This window comes from Sinocyclocheilus grahami, unplaced genomic scaffold (assembly GCF_001515645.1).
Source record: "Sinocyclocheilus grahami isolate Dianchi unplaced genomic scaffold, SAMN03320097.WGS_v1.1 scaffold249.1, whole genome shotgun sequence".
NCBI classification, from domain to species: domain Eukaryota; kingdom Metazoa; phylum Chordata; class Actinopteri; order Cypriniformes; family Cyprinidae; genus Sinocyclocheilus; species Sinocyclocheilus grahami.
Window position 1 is genome coordinate 285,960 of NW_015505428.1, and position 8,293 is coordinate 294,252.

An 8,293-nucleotide genomic window follows, 5' to 3' on the forward strand; every position below is an offset into this window, starting at 1 on the left:
AACAAAACTCATTTGAATCTGAGCACAATTTTGTGATTATTCAAGAATTTGAAAATGTTGATATCATAGGTATAATGAAGAAAGCTGCACAAATGTTTTAAAATTATGCTTGATTGACAGGTCAGTGGGCGGCTCTTTTTGTGACAGATTTACATTTCAAATTCCCTGAGGTTATTTGCATTTTTTTATTCAGCGATCAGATCACAATACATTTTGCACTTTATTCACCGCTGCACTCTCCGCCTGTGATCCGATCACCTGAAACAGAATCTGATCAATACACAGACCCTAGAGGAAAAAAATATGGATTTGATTCTGAAATTCCTTTGCAACAATCTGTCATTTATGTAGCCTGTGGTTTCGTAGGGTCAGCCTGTAGCTGATTAGCGCTCGCGTGTTAATGACGGCCCCTGTCACGGATTGATGAGCTCTGAACATGTCATCCTGTCAGCAAGCTTCAAGAGGGATCTTTCGGGATGATTATAATGTCATTTGGGGATCCAGCGTTTGAATTATGCAAATGCATGTGGCCGTGAGTAATTGATAACGTAGTGTATTATAGCGCAGGTGCAACAGAACGCGTTTTAACTCGAGGAAGAGTTCAAATTGCATTAAATACCTGTTGCGGTAATAAAGACATCTTTAAGACGGCGTGTTAGATTAGTATGACATGAAAAGTCATTAAGACGCCTCATTAACACAGTCATATCCAGCCTTTCCTTGTGTTGCTGCTAAACATTTGCCTCGCCGCTCGAATGCTGCTGAGAGCCAAAAGTGCCAAATGTCACAAAAGATTTCAGATAAAGTCTCATTTATTTTCTTGGTAATTTCCTCAGTCGTTTATCTTCTAATACAATCCGGCGTGCTTTAACGCAGGTAAGGAATGTTTCTCCTCTAATCCTTCTCCTCTGCCGGAGAACGGCTAAATTGGCCCTGTGGCCAGGGTGATTGTGGGTAAGAGCCGTCTCCTCTTGGCCCCATCACACTCTTCTGCAGCTCGGCCGGCTCTCGAGAAGCATGTGATAAATTCGCTTAATCTCTTTCCGGATTTTTGTGCGCGCTGGGCTTAGGTCAATTGAATCTACCCTTTGACTGGTGACAGTGAATATCTATTAAGCTTTAAATAAAGTCGTAGGCTCTTCTGACAGTTTGTTGATGAGCTGGGCATCTCTCGGGAGGATTCTCAATGCTGCAGGTTTAATAATGTTTATGCAGTGCATGTAAATGTAAAGCAAAAGGGAAGTGAAAGTTCACGCTGACCAATTTATCTAAATTTCACTGGAATCTTCTCACGTCCTGCACCTCGAACAAAGATTATTTGCATATTTCTTTCGCTTTTCACTCCAGCCCTTTGCTACATAGTGCTCTTGGCATTTGTGTGTTTGAGGGGGAAAGAAGTTACATGCAATTTATATTTAATTATTAATTGTATAACTTAATGACATGACCTTTATTTTCCAAATCTGTTGAATACATAATAAACATGTTATTCATTTCTGAATTAAAAGTCATTTTAATAGTTTGTAGGATAGTTAAAAACAGAAGAATAAGTAAAAGATTATTGTGTGTGTGTGTGGGGGGGGGGCTTGAAACTCTCTTTATAAAAGAATATCATAATTTTGCCCCAGACCATCTGATTTTTGAACAGCTACTTTAGTATCGAACCCAAGGAATTTAGATTTTGAAAAGGGCACAACTCTTCCCCCAAACTGAAATTATAATATAATAATATTCGCTATTTTGCTATCGAAATCAGACACAATCTCCGGACTGTATTGCCAACGCATTAGAAGGGTATTCTTAAGGCACTATAATGAATGCATGAAAAAAAAATAATAATAATCATAACAACAATTATAATACATTATAAAAAAAACTTTTATGAGTGTGATTTTTTATAACACGCAATAAACACTGTTAAATCCACTTAATTTAATATGGATTATAAGTCTCATATCTTGACATTATGTATTTAAGATCTGTACAGTATCTTACTGATATTACAATAAATATAGTTAAAATCAAATGTGTCGTATTACACATTCATCTGATCAGAGATCTGATCTTACGGCTGTTTAAGAAAAATTGTTGTTGTTATAATTAATAAGTGGAATTCCTCTCCAAATCAACACGAGAGCCTTCGAAGTTTTAGTGCGTCTTGCATCAAAAGTCAAAAGTGTCAATGAAATCGCCTCTAACACGTTCATCACACCTTTAGCCATTCTAGACTGTACTGTAACAGAAGATATGTTCAAGCTTATGTGTTTTTTGTGCTGTGCTCCTTTATTGTTTTAAAGGCACTGGCTGATCATTTGAATCAAGATGTGCATCATTATTATTGCCGACCACGCATTTGTTTGGCATAATTTGTACATGAGAATATTCTGATCAGACCTGCCAAAATTGCACACATGGGTGTTGAACATATTTTATTTCCAAATGTTTAAGCCGCACCGCTTCGGGGTCGTCCAGTGACACCGTGGCACTCTTCCACACCCACACAAAAGAATTCTTCCTGGCTTTTAACAGCATTTCCGGCCGTGTTTTGTGATTTGTGGGCTCGACATCTACAGCACATCCTTCAGCAGCAGGTTGGGTTTAATCAGCTACTCACACTTTTTTATCACAATCTCACTATTCAAATTTTTTCAATATTCATAATTTTGTTTACATGGTGCTTTTAATGCAGTTGACCTATTTTTAAACCTATCCTGCAGATTTTCAAATGAACATGCTAATCTTTTAAAGCCCTTTCTCTGCGTGAAAAGCGAAACAAATCGCAGATGAATGATCTTTTCACTGGCCGTTATATATTTGTGAAGCTGAACAGAAGACAAAATCACAGCAGACGGTGCGGCGTGAACGCTATCAGAAGCATGAGACGCAAGTTCACGACTATAATTTCAATAATAATAATAATAAAAACACACACACAAATGTAACAGATGTAAGGTTTAGCTAAAGTAAGTCCCCTTGTGGAATTTAATCATGAAAGCATAATGGTCCATAAATTATATCAAAATTTGTATTTTTGAATGTAATATATTTTTATTAAAGATGTGCATGATTAGTTTTGATTTATTTTAATAAAGCCTCAAAATATAGAATTTACAATCCTAAAAACAATGCACGAGTGAGAAGAATGTTGCAGAAATTTGCCTCTGCCCCGATTTTTAAAGATAGTACAAATGAATTATGGTTCACACATATTTGTTTTTGTTTTTTAAGCATTAACTACAGTACAAATCATTAATAATTTCAAATTAATTTAATCTTTTGACAGTCTTAGATTTTATTTATTAAAAACATAATTAATGCAAAGTGAACAAATAAAAAAAGCACATATAAAATTGCGATGACAGAATGGCAGAGTCATTAGTCGTGGGTAAGTGTAAACACTGCAGGATTCAGACAAAAGAATGTTGATGGGAAAAGACTGAATGTTTGAGTGATATTTTAGTCAAACCATTGGCTAATTGTAGGATTTGCGTGTAGTGTAAAGCGAACTGCAAACATTTAGTTTCGAGTGATTTTCCGGCTCGGGCTCAACATGTGTGGAGTGTGAAGCTGCTGCTCCAGTGTCCAGTTTTTAGTGCATGAGCACCACCAAATGTTCTGATGCGTGCATCTGCAGCGACCCAGAGCTCAGATCTCTCTGCTTGCTGTGCTGCATCGCTCGTGGAAAAAAAGGGAAAAAATCACCAAAGAAAAAAACGTAGCTCCCGGTGTGAACGGCTCAATAATAAACCATTGTTTCGAAATTCAAAATCTTGTTCACACCGAATATTTGTGTTATTCATTTTAAGATTGACTGAATTAGCTCGTGCGTTCCTCCAAATTCCAAACCTTAGCCTATTTTCACATGCAGTGTTTATTTGTTTTGAATAAAATGTAATCTCTTAGCAATAATATGTAGGAGATCATTAAAGTATTTATGATTTCTCTGTGTGTGTGTGTGTGTGTGTTTGGCTGTCAGCCTGAAACGTGCATCTAGCGTGATTCACAGGCTCTGACGTGTCACTACATCGCTAGTGGCTTTGACCCTTGACCCGTGTGACCTCTCTGTACCCATGCTGCACATCTCTGCCTCTCGCCGCTGGACTCTTTAGAGGACTCAGAAGACTGCCATCAGGCAGCTCCGTCTCTCTCTGCTTCTTCTTTTCTCTCTCTCTCTTTCTCTTGCTTCCTCTGCTGGGCTGTGAGACCCCGAAGCAGCTTGTTAGTGGTGGGCCAAGTATTGATCTGGCAGGTCTGTCGATGCAGGGAGATTGAGCCGAGCTCCACTAGAGACTCTCCACCAGCAGGCTGCTATTGACACACTGCATACATACACACAAACAGAGCAGCGGCCCGCAGGAGACTCTTCACAGGCAAGCTGCTATCGACGTTTTCTCGACTCAACTGCTCACTGTATGACAAGGCTGAGACCGGCCCGAGTCTCCAGAGAGCTGCGCTGACACGACACGGTGACCCGCGCGTTAGTTTTTCTTTTCTTTCAGTGCGCTCATCCAGTTTTTTTCCACCCTAACGCGCTCCACGGGGAGGGTGGCTCTTCCTCCGACTAGTGATCAAGCGAGTTTATTGGCAGGTGAGCTTTTTTATGTTCTCTTTTTTTGAGGGAGGAAGAAACAGACCACTAGGTCAATGTTGTGATTTGTTTATGTTGTACTTGCATGTTTCGATCTCTTTGGAAACACAGGCCTGTGGCGACATCGCTGCGCATTGATGTTACATTGTGTCTCGCACGTTTCACGACAAATGTCCAGTAAGTGGTAGGGCTGGGCGATTTTTCCGATTTCATTTGCCACAGTGTTATTATTTTAAAATCGAAGAATAAAAATCAGGGCTGTCAAACGATTAATCGCATCCAAAATAAAAGTGTGTGTTTACATGATATGTGTGTGTACTGTGTATATTTGTTATGCATATTTAAATACTCACACATACATGTGTATATATATTAAAAATATGCATACATATAAATATTATTATATTTATATAGAATTTACATTATATATAATATAAATATTTTATACATAATTTTAAAAACAAATCTTAAATACATACATGTACGTATATGTGTGTGTATTTATAATAAGCATACACAGCTTTTGTGTTGACAGTGATGTGACGCATGAAGAAAACACAAGGACTTCTTTAAACTTCTTTTAACTTGAGCGCCGTGTTTTTAGAATGTTGTTTCATACACGAGACGTGAGTGCAACAGTCAAAAGCACCCATCAAGCACATGTTTACATAAAAAAAACTATGGAAAAGCAGAAAGCTGAACAGAACTACTGCTGTATGATTCAGGCAGGCTGGAAGCTGCTGCTAATAGCAATAGCAAATAGGACATGTTTAAGACAAGTTTGTACAATATGTGTGTTAGTAAAATTTCATGCATCTTTCATGCAAGTGCATTTTTTACATTTGCACCATGTTGAGCACTTCATGTGTGCAGCACTTGGAACAGAACTTTCTTTAATCAGATGGTTAACATAGAAAGTGTTACTTGAATCATGTTGTTGTTACATTTTTAAGTTGACTAAAAACAAAATTGAAATCGTAAATGGGTCAAATTTAATTTTTTGCTACATCACCCAGCCCTAGTAAGTGGTGCTAAAATGTTTTTTCTAAAACATACGATTGTGAATCTGGCAATATTTAATTGCGTTGATTCTTGTACGTATCAGTTCAGTAATGAAATGTCCTGTTAGTGGCGATAAAAGGTTCATATTCTATCACGTTTAAAAACCAGCACACAGTCCCAGCTTCTCTAAACCCAAGCGATAGTGTTAACGCATTTGCTGAAGCAGCCGTTTTAGCTTGCTTTTACAAGTCTTTGAGCCCTTTTATCGTGACAGACTTCACGGGACTCGCACCAGAGCCCTCCGCATCGCCGGTGTAATGCTGTACCGGGTGTGCTACCGAGCAAGTTTACCTAGTCAGAAAAACTACGTATATGGAGCTGGTTATGTGACCCAAATGTCAAAATTTTAGTTTTAGCATATTTATTAGTTTACAAATCATGCCCTATGATAATAGCATTCTGAGGTTTTAGTATAGCATTGTATTACGCAATGAACCGCACTGGTGTACGCAAATTTCCATGGGCACCATATGTCAGTGCACATGTGTGTCTGTGTGTGTGTGTGTCTGTGTCTGTGTCTGTGTGTGTGTGTGTGTGTCTGTGTCTGTGTCTGTGTGTGTGTGTGTTACCTAAGCGAGGTCTTTTCTCTGGCCTGTCAGTCTCGGTGTATAGCGTGAGCTGTCGCTGTCAGCTGCTAATGGCAGAACTACTGTGGTGACTTCCTATTACCGCTGTGGCCCTGTCAATAACCTAAGCGAGGTCTTTTCTCTGGCCTGTCAGTCTCGGTGTATAGCGTGAGCTGTCGCTGTCAGCTGCTAATGGCGGAACTACTGTGGTGACTTCCTATTACCGCTGTGGCCCTGTCAATAGCACGGCCATCACTCCAGTGCCACATGTCAACGTAACAAGCTCATGCATGTCAGAATAATGTTGGGACTCGGTGAGCGCGTTTTGAAGAGCTGCCTTTCACTCTCATGTCATTTTATCTGCCTGTCTGAGTCACGCAGGAACGGAAATCACACAGAAGCCTACGGGCTGTTGCTTCTGATCGGCCTTTGCCACAGTGTGTTTCCGCTTTGCTAGCCTCAGATAACATTAATGAACATATCTCTCTCTCTCTCTCTCTCTCTAGATATCTGGCTTTTTATTTCCCCTTTTCTTGCCACGACGTGCTCCGAGCACCTCTAAACTCATTCCCTTCTCCCTTAATGAGACAACAACACTTCCTCACTCGAGGGTCACAACCTGGGAATAACATCACCAACCTATAAGCGTCGAGTCCACAGTGCTCCCTGTGGTTTAACGTGTCAGGCCGTGAATAACCCATCCTATGCTGAGTGTCCAGCCGCAAACCCTCGTCTAGCCCGGCTGGGACCCCCTTGGCCCAGTAGCAGTAGACATTTAATTGCTTGCGTTTATTTGTGGATTCCTAATTATTGACTAGAGGTAAATTATAACACCACAGCCTTTATGAAGAGATGGAAATGACTGTTAGAGCTAATGAACTGAGCCACGCTGCCTCTAGTCATTTATCAAGCACATTCATCTCGGCCTGACAGCACAGAGTCCTTTCAGAAGTATCCTCGTATTATTTCATGACCGGCACAATTTGGATTGGAATGCTGTAATTTTTCTGTTCTGTTAGGCTTGCGCTGAGAGCTTCTCCGTGTTCTGACATATATATATATATATATATGTGTGTGTGGTGATTCATATTTAGGGGCCAAAATATATGCTGAAGGAAAGTGGCACTATGTAAACTTAATTTAAGCGCTGCGGCGAATAAAGCAGAGGCTGGAATCCCACAGTAATCTGTGCCAGCTTCCTTTTTTGCTTTTAATATCAGAGCCGATTAGTAACTCATCAGCTTATTTATATTTCTCTTCCACAGATTTTCAAGCCCCCCAGCATTGAAACATTTTTTTAATCCTTCAATTTGTTCAGCAATATAATTTAGAAAACATGCAAAAGCAACATGTGATGACTTAACTACACCTCTTCTATGATGAGAATGTTTTTCTTTTCTGATTTATATATATATGAAGAGTTTATTTGCAAAAACAGATAACTCCATGATTCAAAAATCATGTTATTGTGTTAGTTAGCTGTATTTTTAGTTATTTTTTTAACTTAATCAAAATAACCCAACTGCAGTTTGATTGAAATTAATTGGAATGCACAATAAAAAAAACATGATTTTTGAAAATCGTTAAAAACTGATTTATCTCTTTTTGCAAATGAACTCTTCATATATATATATATATATATTTGAGGAGGGCAATCAGTGTTTATTTAGTATTTATATACTATTAAATTGATATATTTATATATATATATATATATATATATATATATATTATTGATATACGTATTGATATATTGATATACATATTGATTCATATGTTGAATGACCTTTTTTATATTATTTTAGTAATTTTAAATTTAAATTTCATGTCATGTGCTTTTGTAATTTTATTAGATTTAGCTTTTATATTTCTATAGCTTTAATTGAATTTATAGTTTCAGTTTTTCATCTAATATTTACATTATCTTTCATCTTTATTTCAATTACTGAGAACTATTTTAATCGTTTTTTTGCTTTAGATCTAGATTCAGTAAACAATAACAACATGACAAAAAAAACACGTCAGGGTGATACAACTGTCCTGATATCATAATGAAGTGAAAAGCAAAATAATAAGT